The sequence below is a fragment of the Notamacropus eugenii genome, chromosome 1 (genome assembly GCF_028372415.1).
Source record: "Notamacropus eugenii isolate mMacEug1 chromosome 1, mMacEug1.pri_v2, whole genome shotgun sequence".
Taxonomy (NCBI): domain Eukaryota; kingdom Metazoa; phylum Chordata; class Mammalia; order Diprotodontia; family Macropodidae; genus Notamacropus; species Notamacropus eugenii.
The window spans coordinates 68,746,383-68,765,881 of NC_092872.1; positions in this window are offsets into that span (position 1 = coordinate 68,746,383).

Sequence of the window (19,499 nt, forward strand, 5' to 3'; positions counted from 1 at the left end):
CTGGCCAACGCAGCAGCTTTAAATCTGTTTCCCCTCCCAGGTTGTTTCTAATCACTATTCCGTCAATACTGTATTCAAGCAATAGCACACATATTTTAGCAATTCCATTGATCAACAAGCAATTTTTAAAATTTTCCAGCTTGAGAAGCAAAGTAAACTTCTATAAATAAAAATTGTTGTTTTTGAGTCGTGTCTGACTCTTTGTGACCCCATTTGAAATTTTCTTAGCAAAGATACTAGATTGGTTTGTCATTTCCTTCTCCATCTCATTTTACAGATGAGAAAACTGAGGCAAACAAGATTAAGTGACTTGCCTAAGGTTATACAGAAAATACGTGTCTAAAGTCAGATTGGAAAGGAAGATGAGTCTTCCTGACCCCAGGCCCAGCACTTTATTCACTGCACCACCTAGCCCCCCATACAGAGAAGGTTGGCCATATATTAGGCTTTAAGGAAAGGATCCTGTTCTACAGGGTGTATCTTTGCCCTCTTAGAAGAGAGAGGAGAAAGAAAGGATGAAGTAAAAGTCATGGATTTTCATTTCCAGCAAGTCTCTTGAATTATTTTCATCTGGGGCATCCACAAAGGCCTGTTACATATGGATAGAATCAGTCCTGTGATTTCTCTGCCACTATTACTCCATGAGAAGGTTTTTGTGGATGTTAGTCTAAGTCCCCCACATTACTTTTAGAACTCAAGTTCCTATTTATTCACTAGGATCTAATCACAAACATCCAAACCATTCTGAGCTCTAGTTTAGTCTGCAAATAGGACTAAGCAATGGCACTAGATAAGAAACACTGGAGCTTTTTTGTTTGTTTCTAGAATTTGACTAAATTTAGTACAGGTTCCTTGAGGAAGGAGGGGGAAAAATACAAACTAATTCAACACCCAATTATTTTTTTAAAAGGATCTAAAGACATAGCAGGAAATTAGACCAGCCTGTTTGACATCAGTTATTTCTCAGAAGCATTTTTAATGGATCAAATGCTAGGACATTTAAAAAGCACAGCTTGACAACAGACAATTAAGGCTACATCAGGATGGAGCCAGGAAGTTTTAGAAATTTGTATGTGTAGAGTGTATATGAACATCCTAAATAGCATAGCCCCAAAGCATCAAGGAAAACAGAGAAAATACTGACAAAGTAGAATATGACTATTCTTTGACTTCTGACTTTCTTTGACTTAATATCTGAAGTATGAAATCCTGGAGCCAAAGGAAGTCTGACAGGTTGAATTAATCATTGACTGGATTCATGCAGGTTGCAAGTTCAATTTCTGATCGTCTGCAAATTATTTTTATTCCACAGGTTTCAATTATCCAATTGGATCAGGATTAGGGGACACAGATTTCTGGTCATGTCAGAGTCCTTTAAAAGTCCTTCTTGAATAATTGATCCTTGAGTAATAGGGAACATAGTGCTGTCATACTTCTGTGGACCTTGTAATATGATCAATGTGGTTATTCTCTCCATCAGTGCTGATCCCAGCTCTTTTAGGACTTCTTATCCTGTGTGATGATCCTTGTCCATAATCTCTTATAGATTCTCCATGGAGCATCTACCTAACATTCTGAAAGTTTTCATTTAGGTCATTTTATATATTGTGGGAACAACATTGTCCATATGTTTTCCTTTACTTATGCCATATGACTACCCTGCCTCCTTTTTCCATTAATATGTTTCCTTGATTATATACCCCTTAAGCTACCTTTTGTGAATGTCATCACTAAAAATGGACTACATCTTTCTTGTATCTACCATGAATCTCTCAATTGCACTTTGGATCTTTCAAAATTTTGATTCTTTAGAGACTTCACTGGTCCAAGATTTGTAGCCATATAATATCACCTGGAGAATGTTTGTGTTTAAAATGTAAAACAGAGAGCAAAATGTACATAGAAAATTCTACCTTCTTTTTTCTGAAAGTTTAAAAAGAAAGCAAACTAGGCATACTGCAAATAATCTGAGAGGGAATATTTCCCAAATAGACATTTTTTAGAAATTGTGAAAGTGACAGTTCGATGATTTAAGAAAAAAAGTATTAGTGCATTCCAAAGACTAGAAAAGAATGTTTCAGGGTACCTGGTGTAGTTAGTTGGCTTGTGATTAATTCTTTGATCTATGATATGATACAACTTCATTTTAATTATGTTAGAAAATCTGAGGTTCCATTTTACACTCAGCAGACTGGCAAAACTCATCTCAATAATGGCAAATTTTGGAGGGGATGCAGAAAAAGAAGCATGTTGATGTACTGTTGTGGCTTTGAGAAATGATAATGAAGAAAGATAATTTAAGAGATACTTAGGAAGACCTTTGTCAACTGATGCAGAATGAAGAGAGTTGGATCAGAATTGTTTACACTGTGCCACGAATGTTGGAAAAATGAACCGTTCTGGAAAACTTAAGGACTGTGATTAACAAAATAATCAATGATGATTTCAGAGGACTGATGAAGAAGAAAGGTGCTGTTCACCTTCTAACAGAGAGATGATGGACTAGTACATTTATGGATATGGTCAATTAAAAAATTTGATTTGAGTATGCTTTCTTTCTTTCTCTCTCTCTTTCTTTCTTTTTTTATTTTTTCCTTCCTTCCTTCCTTCCTTCCTTCCTTCCTTCCTTCCTTCCTTCCTTCCTTCCTTCCTTCCTTCCTTCCTTCTTTTCTTTCTTTCCTCCCTCCTTTCCTCTCACCCTTCCTCCCTCCCTTCCTTCCTTCCTCTTCCTGGTATGAGGTGGGAGAGAAAAAATATCCTTGCTAATTGGGAAAAAAAAAAAAAAAACTTCTAAAAAGTTTATGGTTGAATTGGGGGAAATATTATAGGCCTTAAAGACAAAAGGTGTTTTTTTTCTTTTAGTGGGGAATTGTGTGTTGGGGTAGGATGGGAGAAGGAAATGATGAGGGCATCTATGACTGCTCAGAGATTTTATCAACCAAGCCAGGAAATACTGTTAGTTTATTTTAGTATTTGGACATTTGCAAAGACTGGATATGGAGGAGATATTAGATTATTAGATAGATTAGGTAGAAAATTATTAGGTATTAGAAGATATTAGAAAATTCTGGCATCTTTATCTAGAATCAAATGTTCTATCTCTGAGAAAATTTCAGGGGCCTGGAAAAGACACATTTGGCCTGATAAGAGGTTATTTGTCCTCTTGGTCTGTGTCTATTCCAGAGGTTTTCTGATCATTCAACAGGTCATTTATATCAGGTTAATTCGTCTTATTTTAGAGTCAAAAATCCCACCAAGATAAGGAAGCTACTCAAGAGCCATAATGAGTAATTCTGACATTTGGGAGAAAGGGGAAGGATACTTCTCTAGGAGATTTGGGGAGAGATCTCAGGATATATGTGGAAAGCAATCCTGAAACATTTCTCTGCTGGGGAAAACTTTATCCTAGTCGAACCTCAGGTGTTATAGCACCAGTATCTACTAGGGTTTCCTGTTCCCCTGAAACAGTGATTAGTTTACCCTAAAAGGTGATATCACTGTCTTGGCAACCTAGTTGGTCCCTACCTCCCCTGAAACAGCTTCCTGGTCACCCAAGTGCATTAAAAGTCTCAGCTATGTAGAGTAAGGGTCCTTTTGATTTGATGAGATCATTCGAGTCAGTACACTGTGTCCTGCTGATATGTTGTCTCTATAGGAGAGTCTTGTTTGGAGAAGCTAAGTGCCACTGTATCCTTGTTGCTATGCATAGGCTTAGAATACCTCCTGTTAACTATTTAATGAATTATAAGTGCCTCATTTTGTTCCCAAACTGAATCTGCATTAGCACAGTATCACCCATAATACCAGGCCAGTACTGAGAAAGCCTCTGCTTAGGAGATAAGGCTAAGCCAAGAAAAGCTGACAAGTGGTCTAGGAATGCTGTAGGATCCCATCTTGACCAGCAAGTAGCTGTCCTGTGAGCCTTGGTACTTCTGGGAACAGTTGCACAGTGGGGAGGATAGTCCATTCCCAGAAAGGCTAAATTGTGCTCTCGGGGCAGCTAGGTGGTGCAGTGGATACAGCATTAGTGCGCGCGTCAGGAGGACCTGAGTTCAAATCTCACCTCAGACACTTGACACTCACTAGCTGTGTGACCTTGGGCAAGTCACTTAACCCCAATTGCCCCATCCTGGGTCATCTCCAGTCATGCTGATGAATATCTGGTCACTGGATTTAGATGGCTCTGGAGGAGAAGTAAGGCTGGTGACCTGCACAGCCCTCCCTCTCTCAAAACAAAGTCAAGGGCAAGTCATGTCATTATTTCTCTGATGGCATGGTCTTCTTTGGCAACGAAGGAGAAATGAAGGACAAACACACACACAAACTATGCTGTCTAGGTATTGTCCACAAGCCCCATCCATCCACACTTCCCCCCACCCCCCACCCCAGTTGCTAGGCACAGCCAACAGAGAAGTGTGGAACCTGTAGAGATTAGTTGTGGAGGGAAGTAAAGGAATGAAAGAACAGTCCTTGTCCCCAGCGATCCTGACTGCTCTGACCTCACCCAAGACTTTTGGGGCTCTCTGTATCACCCTTGGAATGTATACATATCAGTCTTACCACTGCTGTTCCTTTTAATGCTGTCACTATCATGGAGAGTTTTTCTGGAGATTCCAGTTTATAACAATTTCTCCTTTAAACCATATCCAGCTATGTTGGCTCATCATCTGTTGATCAGATGATCAGCTGTTGGAATATTGATGTATGTGTACACGTAAGTCATTGGTTTAAATATGTCTCTACTATGTGCTGCTCTAGTAACTGGTGCTTAGGTGGTGAAGTAGATAGAGTACTGGGCCTGGAGTTGAGAAGACTCACCGTCATGAATTCAGTTCTGTACATGTCACTTCATCCTGTTTTCCTTAGTTTCCTCATCTGTAAAATGAGCTGGAAAAGGAAATGACAAACCACTCCAGTACCTCTTCCAAGAAACCCTCAAATGGAGTCACAAAGTATCAGATACTACTGAAAAACAATAGAGAACTTGGTTTTGCAACTTCTTGTTTATAAATATTTCATTTTTTCCCTCACAACAACCCTGAAGGAAGATACTGTTGCTATCTCCACTTTACAGGTGTGGAAACTGAAGTGGACAAAGGTAAAATGACTTACCCAGAGTCTCAAAGCTATTAAATGTCTATGGTAAGATTTGAATTGAGGAAAGATAGTGCTATATCACTGTGCCATCTAGTTGCTTCTATTTATTATAGTGTGTATTAGACTAAGAAAAAATGGTGTATCATTATGTTCTACCTACAGAAAGGAAAAAAAATCATTCTGAACTTTCTTTGGATTTCTTCTTTTCAAATCAGCTGTAGAGAAGAGATTGGATTTCCATGGTTAGGAAAGCTACTATCAGTGAGCAATTGTATTTTTATAGCACTTCTTCATGTGAAACTGAGGATTTTCCATGATTGTTTAAATCTTTATAGCACCCACAAATAACCAGACTGGTGTTCTCTGATAATTACAGTTTGCAAATTGGGGAAACTGAGATGCAGGGAGGTTATGTAAACTTCTAGAGAGACTACATAGAAGGTTAAGAGTCAAACAAGGAAAAAAGGGTGCTGGAATCATTCAAGATAAAACCTTCTGTAGAATTGTAAGTTTGTTCTGCTGAGATAAATGGAAGGCTTATGCCCTGACACTTAAGAAATATCAAAATGGACAGCAAAGTAGAGCCGTGTGATGAATATTAAATAAAGCAATTTTCCCCCCAGGTGAGAAATGGTAAATTATTTAATACATTGGCACTGAATCATTTTTTTTGTTTTGTTTTATAAGCAGAATACAAAATGCAGACTCCCTTCACTTCAGAAGGAGCTTCAGACAAAATCTAGCCTGTGATTTTGACCACTGTAAGCTCAGAGGGTCTGAACTGGAATAATTCTCAGCTACTGCTCTAATTCTCAAATTCTATAACTGTGTGGTCTCACTCTCTCTTCAATCCTAGCATTGCAGATTTAGAACTAAAAAGAAAATTATAGGTTAGGTGTCTCATTGTACACATGAAGACCTTGTGCCCAGAGAAGTTACGGTGACTCCCCAAGGTCACACAGATAGCAGAAGCAAGATGTCAACCTAGGATCTCTAGCTCTATGTCTATCATTCTTTCCACTGGACCGTGATCACCTTAATTCCTCAAGGATACTATTCTCACTCCTCCCTCTGCCTAATGTCATAGAAAATAATATCTGGTCAGACTTTTTAATATAATTTCATTGAAAATGTGCTCTGATACTATGATATGCTAGGATGGCTGCTCACAGACTCAAGGCAACCCACACGTTAGGCTAAGAGGACTCAATGAATTATAGTTGGGGGACAGCATATAAAGAATAAGAGCAGAATATTTTATAAAGGGTTTGCAAGTAGGGTGAAGGATAGTATTCATGTGTGTCTGTGTATTTCTCTGCTATATATGTTATTGGATCAAATCCTTTTATTCAACAAAAGCATTTCTCCATTTAAAAAAATCATTTTCACCTCCACATGATCTTCATGTGTCAGTTTCCCAAGTACCATCTAGTATTGGAGGCTGAATTGAATCTTGAAAGTTTTCCTCTTTACTTTTTTTTCTGGTAACTGCACAAATCCATTAAGCATTTTATTATTCCTTCGGGGGTGAGTGATTTATTATCCTGACCCTGCTGGTCAGATAAGCAAAAACCAAGCTCAAAATGAACAACTGTCTGCATTTCATTGAATGATGGGAAAGGAATTTTAAATAATGGATGGAGTTTATAAAAAAAGAAAAGAAAAGAAGAAAAATGCTCGATAGTCAACTGGCATTAGACATAAGACAATCTAGGTAGAAATTTTCCTTTTTGCTCTTTCTTCCAAAGAGTTTATAGGGGGCATTTGTGCCCTATGAAGGAAATTAAGCATCATTACATTAAAGTGGGTGCATTAAACTTGTAGATGAATTCAATCCTCAAAAAAAATTTTATTGGAATAATTGCTCTGCAAGGAGTACAAGGGCAATTAAATCAACATTCATTTTTACTTGCCCGGCATCCCACATTACTCATCCTGAGCATGTGGGGCCAATGACTAGTTGCAAGGTTGATTTAATGATAATATTATATATTTTAGTGTGGGTGATTTAAATTTGGATCATCTCTTAGAGGTAAAAGTTCCATGTCAATGTCCAACTTCCAACATGGGGCGGTTATTTTTATGTGAAAATACCAAGGCACTACTGTAATTTTTTTATGATACCAAGAAAATGACATCAGCAGAAACACTTTCAGATTTGCGATATGATTTAATGTCATTTTGCTAGGCAGTCACTTTGTCACTTGTGATGGAAAGAATGCCAACTTCTTCCACAATGTAAAGGTTTATGTGAGATATTTTCATTGCTTTTAATGTACTTTTCTACAGCCTAATCATGCTTGAGACCTAAGAGGTATTCCAGGAAAGTGAAGCTGTTGAGGATGGGAGAGTTCCAATGACTACTTTTGGTTATCACCCAGATTTTTGCTTCCATTCCTGTCCTGTGCCCTACATACTCATTACCTTCATGTTCTCTCTTGCTTACCTGGGGTCCTCATAGTATCACTGCACTGGAATCTGCTTTTCCCGGGTAGGGCCACATTCTCCACACTCTTCATGATAGTTTAGCCCATGTCACTCCCTCCTCTATCTTACATCAAAATTTATTAGTGCAAATGCTCATTCCCCTAGGGTGGCTGCTCAGATTATCCCAGTCTGATGAACTAATTAGGTTACCCTGACGGGTTAATAATAGTAAAGTGTTATCTCTGCTGAAAAGACTCAGAACGCTTTAACAAGTGTCATTTGCTGTCTTAAATTCTAAGGAAGGAGTAAAGTGGAACTTTCCAGTACTTTTAGATTCAGAGCTATAACTAAGACATGTGTTAGAGGTGTTGCTGCAGGGTACTGACATTTAGGGGGCATAAAAATTTAACATACATACCTCATCTCTTAGGGGGCATAAAAATTTAACATGTACTGCAGTTTGGAGTCACTCTAATAACTACTGGCCCTCCTGGTCAACTAAATGACTTCATTACTTGTATTTTCTCATTACGAATTGCACTGAGGGCACCTTGATTAGTACTTACCTTGGTTGACAAAATGGCTAGTTATGGCAGCTCAGAGAGTTATGACAAAACTAGATGTTTTTATGCAGGAAGGCCCTTTTGAGCACCCTGGAGGTAGTTGCCTAATTTGACCTATTTGATGGTGATCCTGATATCAGATTGAACATTTACTAAAAATAAGCCTAGAAACACAAATAAGATTCATTTTTTTTTTAAAGTGAAGTTAAAGAGCTGATCTATTCAGTAAAAACAAAATAAAAGAACCTCCCCCCAGACTCACCCCTTCTTCCCCACAAAAACAAAACAAAAACAAGAAACCAATACCCTTCAAAGAACAAAATTCCTTTCAATTCAATTGGCTCTTTGCATTGCATGAAAACCCTTTGAAGTGAGCTAGCTAGTCAGTTCATTCTAAATAACTGAGGTAGTTTCTGTCTGAAAACACAAAATTCTGGTTTCTAAAGGTCGCTGCTGTTACTGATTAGATATTTAAACTGTACATCCAGTCTACTTCCAAAAAGATTTGTGGGACATTCTAGCTTATGTCTGATGGAGAAAAGAACAATTCATGATTTAAAAAAAACAAAACAAAAGGAGACCATTTAAAAATGTAGAAGAGTTAGATACTACTAGAGGGTGGACATGAGTTAACCATCAAATCTAGACATTGAATTATCTTCTTAAGTTTTATGGCAGCTAAGGTAAAGTAGGAAAATTCATTATGGTGCTTTCATTTTCTGATAAAAGAAAATGTATGGCTATGCATATTTGTTATAGGGGTTATTAATTCTCATTTTTTCCCCAAAGGGAGTGATGGTGAAATCAGAGATAGAAAATAAATGTTTATGATTTTTAATTTTTTAAAAAAGAAGCACACATTTATTAGAAGAGAGAAAAATTTTCCTCTAGAATTATACTCAAGCAAGAACTTTTCCTGTGAGTCCTGGAATAGCATGTCATTGATATTCATAGAAGTTCGGTTAGAGAAGACCCAGACATTTTTGTGTCATGGATTCTATTGGCAATCCATGGATGTCTTCTTAGAATAATATTTATTGCCTACATTCATAATGGAAAGAAATACTAAATTTTAGTTCAAAAAGTTAGTGAAAATAAAGATACGGGGTTTTTTTCCCCTTCCAAACTCATATGTCCTCTAAAAATCCATGGAACCCAGGTTAAGAACTCCTGATCTAGACAAACTCCTTTATTTTGCAAAAGGGGGCAGTAGAGTACAGTGGAAAGAATACTAGCTCAGACACCAGAAAAGTGGATTCAAATCATACCCTAACTCATAAGACCTATGTGGATTTATGCAAGTTATCTAATTTCCCTGGGCCTCAGTTTCTTCTTTTGAAAAATGATGGGATTTTCCGAGGTACCATATCACACCCATCAGATTGGCTAATATGACAAAACAGGAAGATGATAAATGTTGGAGAAGATATGGGAGAATTGGAACACTAATTCATTGTTGGTGGATCTGTGAGCTGATCCAACCATTCTGGAGAGTAATTTAGAACTATGCCCAAAAGGCTATAAAAATGTGCATACCCTTTAACCCAGCGACGCTACTTCTAGGGCTGTATCCCAAAGAAATCATGAAAATGCGAAAAGGACCCACATATTCAAAAATATTTATAGCAGCTCTTTTTGTGGTGGCCAAGAAGTGGAAATCAAGGGAATGCCCATCAGTTGGGGAATGGCTGAACAAGTTGTAGTTTATGAATGTAATGGAATACCATTGTACTATAAGAAATGACCAACAGGTGGCTTCAGAAAAACCTGGAGAGACCTATATGAACCGATGCTGAGTGAAATGAGCAGAACCAGGAGAACATTATACACAGTAAGAACCACAGTGTGTGAGGACTGTGTCTGATAGACTTCGCCCTTCACAGCAATGCAAGGACCTAAAACATTTCCAAAGAACTCTTGATGTAAAATGCCATCCACATCCAGAGAAAGTACTATAGAATTGGAACTCAGAATGAAGCAGATTATTTTCTTTTGTTATATTTTGTTTTGTTTTTCTCATGGTTTCTCCCATTCATTTTAATTCTTCTATGCAACATGACTAATGTGAAAGTGTGTTTAATAGGAATGTATGTGTAGAACCCACATAAGATTGCATGCAGTCTTGGGGAGGAAGGGTGTAGGGGGAGAAAATTTAAAACTTATAGAAGTGGTTGTTGAAAACTGAAAACAACTAAATTAATTTTTAAAAAAATTAAAAAAAAATGATAGGTTTGTATTATGTGATCTCTGAAACTCTAATGATTTTTCAGCTTAGGTGACTTATGCATTGATCCTCTAAAAAGCAGAGGGTCTAACATTTAAGGGAAATCCACCCATGAAGGCGTTATTGCAGGAATGAGAGCAATTTCAGTCTCCTCCCCCCCCCATCCCCCAAAGATGTCACAGAGCTGAAACTTGAAGAATAAAAACATAGAGTGAGTATGTATGTCCCTTTGCCTCCTGGAGCATATGCAGTGACACGGGCAAATCCATTTTCTAGCTGCTTTGTAAGCTGCACCACGAGGCCCTTTTTTTGTGGCTAATGAAAATGGACAGTGCTCATGAGGCTCCACTGCCCTGGGGTTTACCGTGTGTAGCCTGTGGTCAGTGTTGCAGTCTGTGCTTCCCTAGTGGGACCTACCTGGCATCTGTACTGTCAAGCCTTCAGTTGCTAGGTCCCTAAGTCACTTTGCAGAGGTCCCTGAAGGAGCTCCTTCTCCTCCTCCCCAACACCCTTCCCCCCCCCCCCCCATCACCAGAGAAAAACCATATGGGCTGTGCCCCCACCTCATGACTTAGGTCACTGCCTTTGCATTCAGTTGACTCTTCAGATTTGAGCAACCTAATTAAATCTGCCCACCTCTCCCCCACAGATAATGATCTGTCTTTCTGATGCTCATGTTACTACACAATATCCTGTCTTGATGACTTGATTCATTTCAGAATGGGAGAGCAGGTGCCAGATGGCACACTGATGCTGGGTGATGCATTGTCTTCCCAGCACTTTGTACTTAGAGGTTCACCTTCCCCGGGTGCATTAGGGTGATGGGGATCATTGCCTTTCTCTGCTCTAGTACCCGTTGGATCTGTGGAACTAATAGCATGTCTCTGCCGTTGTGGAGAAGCTTAAAGGCAATGAACACTGTGGCTCTGGCTATAAAAATGGTCTCAGTGTTGCCTTTTAAACTCAAGAAAAGGGAAAAACATTTTATGTCTGTTTTATATCAGCTTTCAGTTTAAACAAGTGCTCTTTAGGTTAGGTTACAATTGCTTAAAGAACCTTGTCTCAAGGTTTAATTATAAATGGTGTTATGAAAAGGGGAAGGAAGGGAGTTTTACCTAGAGCTTCCTAGTCTGTGACAGCTGATGAAACTGGCCTGGTTTTCTATCCGAGGGAGCCACTAGAAGGTGCGTTTTGCTTTTCTCCCTGATGTACTTTGCAAGAAAAGAAACTGGAAGGAGAAGGTGGGGGTGGGGAGTGGGTGGAAAGAGGACTTGATCTGTTTTCTTTTTGAAATTGTAAATTACATGAAAAAAAAGAAATTGAAACATGAATAGACAAAGACTTTGTTTATTTATTGCCAGGAGAGACCCATTAGGATGCAGCACTGCGTTTCCATGGCATCGTGGAGACATAAACAGAAAACACAAGCTAATGCATTCAGTTAGGCACCGATTTTAAAGTCTAATGTGTAATCTAAATATATATATCACATATATTCTTGCTATTTATTTATCTATTGTATATACAGCAGTGAAGGGGGAAGACTTCCTAACTAATGTAAGGCTGTGATCCATTTGTAAATGTGCTTAAATGTTCGTGCCTTTGACTTGGGATTTGAGTCTATTCTTTTTTCAACTCTCATTACCTCGGAGTCTTTTATTAACTTTCCTTCCCCTAGATTCATTTTGGACTTGGAGCTTCAGTAGAATCTTCATTGCTCCTCATGAAATACATTGTAATCCATCTCCCATCTCTTCTATCACCCCCAAATAAATGCCAGTTTTTAAAGCTGCAGACATATATTTTTAAATATTGGCATAATGCCAGTTTGAAAAAGTGCAAACAAGTACCTTGGAGGCAATTTGGTGGCACAGAGGATAGAGTTCTAGGCTTAGAGTCAGGAAGACCTGAGTTCAAATATGACCTCAGATATTTGCTAGCTGTGTGACCTTGGTCAAGTCACTTAACCTTTATTTGTTTTAATCCACTAGAGAAAGAAATGGCAAAACACTCCAGTGTCTTTGCCAAGAAAACCCCATGGATAGCATGGTCCAAAGGGTCATGAAGAGTCAGACATGACCAAGCAACAGCAACAGCATCTCTGAGGTGTTATAGGGGATGCTCAGGAATTGTTAGCCATTTGAGGTTGAGGTCATTCTGGGGTCTACCACCACCTTTAGTTTTGCTGCTGTCACATCATTTCCCCACATCTTGTCCATATCTCAGTCTACCTGTCTCATTCATCACCCATAGAGTATCCCTCTTTGCCTGGGTCTAGGGAGAATTGTGGAAAGATGGCAGCATGTTATGATTGAGTGTAACCCAGTTTCCCCACAAACATCCCAGCAAAGTTATGAAAATGCAGCAAAGTGATGATATAGAAAAACAAAGAAAACCAGCTATGAACTCCCCTATTCAGTCTAGGGCTACAGAAAGGATGACAAAATCTTGTGGAAGCCCTGAATGCAGATAAGCCAGGACAGGAGAAAAGGTATAGCACAAAACAATCAATCCCACAGCAGGAGACAAGGCCAAGACCATCATTCAGGAAGTCTGTAGCATCCTGCCCTAAACTATAGCAGGAGACAACTAGACAATTCCTGCAAAAGGTGGGGTCTGTTCTGGGTTACCAAACTCAGTGTTGAGTAGGACCTCCTTTCAAGAACATGGGAGTGGGGTTTGGCACAACCACTAACCCTTAATCCTTGATGTGCAAACCTACTAACTAAAGGAAGCTATTTGGACAAGACTTCTTACTTACTGAACCCAGGTTGGCTCCTGATGATCAATGCTTCACCTTATTATTGCTCATAAACCATATGTTTAATAATTCATTCTAGAATTCTACCAGAAAAAGATATTAGATCTTTTCCCAGGTATCTTCTGAAAACAAGAAGCTCAGCTATGTTTTCTAAACTAAGTGCTCTAAAGACAAGAATTTCAAATTAAATTGGGTTATAAGGAAAAAGTGGGAGAGAGGAACAATGTTGATATTCCTGACTTTGCAATTTTGACCCTCTAAGGCAGTTGACTAGCCCATTTCTAGACAATCCTACCTTCTTTCTAAACTTATGGATAAAATTTTTATTGTTAGGTGTCACTTGAATTACACATCCGTTCAGAGCTCTGTATTGGGTCTTAAATATAGTATAGAAGTGCATATACCAATTATACAGCTTTCTCAAATGTTTTTAACCCACTGCTTATTTCAATACTTTACTGTGCATTTAATTTTATTAAAATGTATGCATTTTGTCCCCTGGAAAATGCAAAGAATATAAGATTCTCATGTGACTATTATTTTTGTAACCTGAAAAATTACTTAATTCAGTAAAGAAAACCCCACCCTAAAGGCTCTTTTCTATTAAGGTGTCTCCCATCTGTAAATCAGACTCACTCCAGATTTAGCCAAAGGCACATCCACTAATAGTAATGATAATTCTCTAATCATAATCAGAAAAAGCAGAAAACAAGGAATTGTATGATCACTAAAGATGTTCACTGCTATGAGGGAGAATATTCAGCATCCAGACCAAAGGTATTTTAAATTAATTTTTATCTTTATTCTGGCTCTAAAAAACACTAAATCGAATGGTCCTTTGCATATATATATATAAGATGAAAAACAGAGCTGCGCATGAAACTGCAGATCTCTTTTATGTACAACTTGCTTTTTTCTTTTTAAATGTTTTTATTGGTTTTTATTATTTTGTTATTTTATCAACATCCCACCATATGCCATCTCTTCCCCTTTAGAGAGCCATACTATATGATAAATAGTATTTTTAAAATACAAAAGGGGAAAATTCAGCATAATTGATCATTATCAAAAAAGTCTGGAAATATATGTAATAAGTGATACTTATGAACCTTCCAACTCTGCAAAAGAATGTTTTCTCATATCTTTGCAATTTTGCAACATTCAATTTTGATTTTGAGTGTGTGATTGTTTTTTCCATTTCCACCACACAAGATATTTGTGAAGCACTTAGATAATGCCTAGGACACAGTAGGCTCTACATTAATGTTTATTACTTTCCTTTTTATTTGTCATTATATATATTATCATTATTGACTTTGTTTACTCATTCTGCCTCAGATCTTGTAGATCTTTGTATGTTTCTCTATGTTTGTCACTTTCATCATTTCCTGTACCACAGTGATATTCCATTACGTTCATATATTTCAATTTCTTTAGCCATTTCCTAATTAATAGGCATCTATTTTGCTTCTAATTCTTTGTTATCACTAAGAGCTGATACACACATGCACACGAACAAGCACACACAGGGGTATATGTATGGGGACTTTCTCCTTTTTAATGGATTCCTTGAAATGCTTTTTTCTTCAAGTCTATAAGTTTGACCTACAGATTTCAAAGTTTATCCTGCTTATCTAGACTTCTTTCTCTCTTCTATTCTTTTCTCCCCATTTAAAAAAAGAATCCTCTATTATGCTCTTTTCTTTCTTTCTTTTTTTTTTTTTACTACTTTGTCCTTTTCCTCATTGGCCCCTCCCACTCCCTAACCCACTAAAAAAGAAAAGAAAAACACAACCCTCGTAACAAATAATTATAGTCAAGGAAAATAGACCCAAACAGTGGCCACAGCCAAAAAAAAAAAAGTATGCCATTTCCATTGTCTTGCATCCATGACTTTTCTTTCAAGATAGCATATTTCATCACAGGTCCTCTAGACACCACGTTAGTGAATTTCTATAAATATTTTTGTCCTATTTCTTTGATCTATTTAGAGTAGAGGCCTGGCAGTGTTACAGACTTGTTTGTTAATAGCTTAGATTTTTTCCTTTCAAAACTGCCTATCTGTCATTTGATCATATCTATTGGGAAAGGGATCTTATCCTTATACATTTGAATCAGTTCCTTATACAACTTGGATGCATTGTATTTTATCTTGTTTTAAGGTATTAATTCCCCTTTGCTATTTTATCTCCCCTAGCTATTCTATTTTGTATTTTTTGCTTCATTTTTTGTAGGTATATTTCTGGTTCTTGTGGCCAGGAAATTATGTGTTTACATGCTTCTTCTGGGTTTACTCCTTCAGTTTCTCACATTCCAAGGTATTGCTTTATTGTATCTGACTTTTTTTCCTCATATAGTTATACCTCCAATCTCAATTTCTGGATTTACAGATGGAGAGACACCTTAATAGAAAAGAGCCTTTAGGGTAGAATTTTCCCTTACCGAATTAAGTATTTTTTCAGGTTATACAAACCATAGTCACATGAGATTCTTACCTTCTCTGCATTTTCCAGGGAACAAAATGCATACGTTTTTATAAGATTAAAGGCACACCAAAGTATTGAAGTAAGAAGTGGGTTAAAAACATCTAAAGAAGCTATATAAATGATATATGTACTTCTATACTATATTTAAGACCCAATACAGAGCTCTGAACAGATGTGCAATTCAAATGATACCTTACAATAAAAATTTTATCCATAAGTTTAGAAATGGGTTAGTCAACTACCTTAGAGAGTCAAAATTGCAAAGTAAGGCATCCCAACATTGTTTCTCTGTCCACTTTTTCCTTATAATCCAATTTAATTGGAAATTCTTGTCATTAGAGCACTTAGTTTATACAACACAGCTGGGCTTACTGTTTTCAGAAGATACCTGAGAAAGGATCTGATATTTTTTTTGGTAGAATTCTAGAATGAGGTGAAGCGTTGATCATCAGGAGCCAACATGGGTGCAGTTCAATAAAAAGTCTTGTCAAAATAACTTCTTTTATTTACTAGGTTTTCACATCAAGGGTATGTCATTATATATAAATATAAATTATATACACACACAAAATATATACAAATACATATTTGTGTGTATGAATATGTGTATATACACACATATACATTCACCTATGTATATATGTGTGCACACACTCGCATACAAAATACATATGTATTATATATACTTGCATTTGTGCATATGTATGATACATAGATAAATACATATATATTTCATTAAGGCAATATAGAAAAATACAAGCTAAATATTAAAGTAGTGTCAGATGGATTACAACTAGTTGAAAAACCTTATTCTAAGTATACTTGTTGGATTGATGGTAAACGGGTATGAAATCTTTAGTGACATTCCACAACACTGTATCTTTTTGGTCTATCCTATTCATTTTACAACTAATGACCTGGATGAAGAAATAAAAGGCATACTTATAAAATTTGTGCTTGACACAGAACAGAAGGGAATAGCTAATACATTTTGTGAGAGAGTCAAGATTCAAAACAAATTTTGACTGAAACTAACAAAATGAAATTTAACAAGGATAAATAAAAAAAAATTTCTATTCAGGCTAAAAATACACTCTAGTAGTACAGGATGCAGGAGATCTGGATTTGAAGCAATTTTTTTTTTTTTGCAAGAAGAAAAGGTCAGGGATCCTAGCTGATTATAAATTCAGTAGGAATCAGTCATTCAAGGTTGACAAAAAAAAACCATAACAAAACAAAACAAAAAACTAACATGATCTTTAGCCACATTTATAGAGTTTAGAACAAAAAAGACAGTTCTTCTCTCCCCTGACTAGATCATATACATGAAATTGTGTCTATATAGCTCTGGATGCCACATTTAAAGACAGACATTGGCAGAGTTGAGCTCTTTCAGTGGAAGGTAGCCAGGATGCTGCAGGGTCCCAAAATCAAGTCTTCTGCTTGATTATTGAAGAAACTAAGACTATTTAGCCTTAAGAAAAATGACACTGGGGAGTAGAAAGATGCACATACACATAGCTCCAAACCCACAACCCACAGAACGGCTAGAGGGGACCAACTCACGGTGAATTCTGCACCCAGAGGCCACGGAATATTGGAGCGAGGGAGATTTCTGTTCCGGAGAGACCTGCAAACCTCTCGGGGGGGGGGGGGGGGTGTCATTCACGCTGCAGACTGGGCGCTGGGACTGGGAGCAGAGGGCAGCCCTGCAGCGGCCGCGACACCGTGAGGAAAAGATCCGAGCGGGCTACGGGGACGGGATCTCCAGCAGCCACGCGGGTCCCTCCACCCACAGAGGGACCTGCAAACCTCTCGCAAAAGGTCCATCGCACTGCAAACGCGGAGCCCAGCCCAGACCTGCGGCGGCCGCAGCTCCGAGAGGTACAGACCCGAGCAGGCTTCAGGAACGGGATCTCCAGTGGTGGCACAAGCCCCTCCACCCACAGGTGACGGGGGTTGGTGAGAGAGTCTCTTTGGCGGGTCAAGAAGGGAGTGGGGTGCCCCCATGGCTCGGGCCCCCCCGGAGATAGAAGCTGAGAGGCAGCTGGAGACAGGGGTTCCCCAAGCGGGCGGGAGCCTGAATCCATTGTGGAAGGTCTGTGCATAAACCCCCTGAGGGAACTGAGCCTGAAATGTGGCCCTGTCCAGACCTGACCACCTGAACTTAATTCTCACACTGAATAGCAGCCCTGCCCCCGCCAAAAGCCCTAAGGCTGGAAGCAGCATTTGAATCCCAGTCTCCAAACGCTGGCTGGGAGGACCAGGAGGTGAGGTGGGTGTGAGGAGAATATTCAGAGGTCAAGTCACTGGCTGGGGAGAATGCCAGGAAAAGGGAAAAAAATAAGACTATTGATGGCTACTTTCTTGGAGAACAGACATTTCCTCCCTTCCTTTCTGATGAGGAAGAACAATGCTTACCATCAGACAAAGACACAGAAATCAAGGATTCTGTGTCCCAGCCCACCCAATGGGCTCAGGCCATGGAAGAGATCAAAAAGAATTTTGAAAATCAAGTTAGAGAGGTGGAGGAAAAACTGGGAAGAGAAATGAGAGAGATGAAAGAGAAGTATGAAAAGCAGATCAGCTCCCTGCTAAAGGAGAACCAAAAAAATGTTGAAGAAATTAACACCTTGAAAACTAGCCTAACTCAATTGGCAAAAGAGGTTCAAAAAGCCAATGAGGAGAAGAATGCTTTCAAAAGCAGAATTAGCCAAATGGAAAAGGAGATTCAAAAGCTCACTGAAGAAAATAGTTCTTTCAAAACTAGAATGGCACAGATGGACGCTAAGGACTTTATGAGAAAGACAGGTATCACAGAACATAGCAAGAAGATTGGAAAAATGGAAGATAATGTGAAATATCTTATTGGAAAAACAACTGACCTGGAAAATAGATTCAGGAGAGACAATGTAAAAATTCTGGGACTACCTGAAAACCATGATCAAAAGAAGAGCCTAGACATCATCTTCCACGAAATTATCAAGGAAAACTGCCCTGAGATTCTAGAACCAGAGGGCAAAATAAATATTCAAGGAATCCACAGAACACCACCTGAAAGAGATCCAAAAAGAGAAACTCCTAGGAACATTGTGGCCAAATTCCAGAATTCCCAGGTGAAAGAGAAAATATTGCAAGCAGCTAGAAAGAAACAATTCAAGTATTGTGGAAACACAATCAGGATAACACAAGATCTAGCACCCTCTACATTAAGGGATCGAAGGGAATGGAATAGGATATTCCAGAAGTCAAAGGAACTAGGACTAAAACCAAGAATCACCTACCCAGCAAAACTGAGTATAATACTTCAGGAGAAAAAATGGTCTTTCAATGAAATGGAGGATTTTCAGGTTTTCTTGATGAAAAGACCAGAGCTGAAAAGAAAATTTGACTTTCAAACACAAGAATGAAGAGAAGCATGAAAAGGTGAACAGCAAAGAGAAGTCATAAGGGACTTACTAAAGTTGAACTGTTTACATTCCTACATGGAAAGACAATATTTGTAACTCTTGAAACATTTCAGTATCTGGGTACTGGGTGGGAGTACACACACACACATGCACACATGCACACATACATAGAAACAGAGTGCACAGAGTGAATTGAAGAAGATGGAATCATATCTTAAAAAAAAATGAAATCAAGCAGTGAGAGAGAAATATTAGGAGGAGAAAGGGAGAAATTGAATGGGGCAAATTATCTCTCATAAAAGAGACAAGCAAAGACTTATTAGTGGAGGGATAAAGAGGGGAGGCGAGAGAAAATCATGAGGTCTACTCTCATCACATTCCACTAAAGGAAAGAACAAAATGCACACTCATTTTGATAGGAAAATCTATCTCACAATACAGGAGAGTGGGGGACAAGGGCACAAGCAGGGTGGGGGGGAGGATAGAGGGGAGGGCATGGGGAGGAGAATGCAATCCGAGGTCGACACTCGT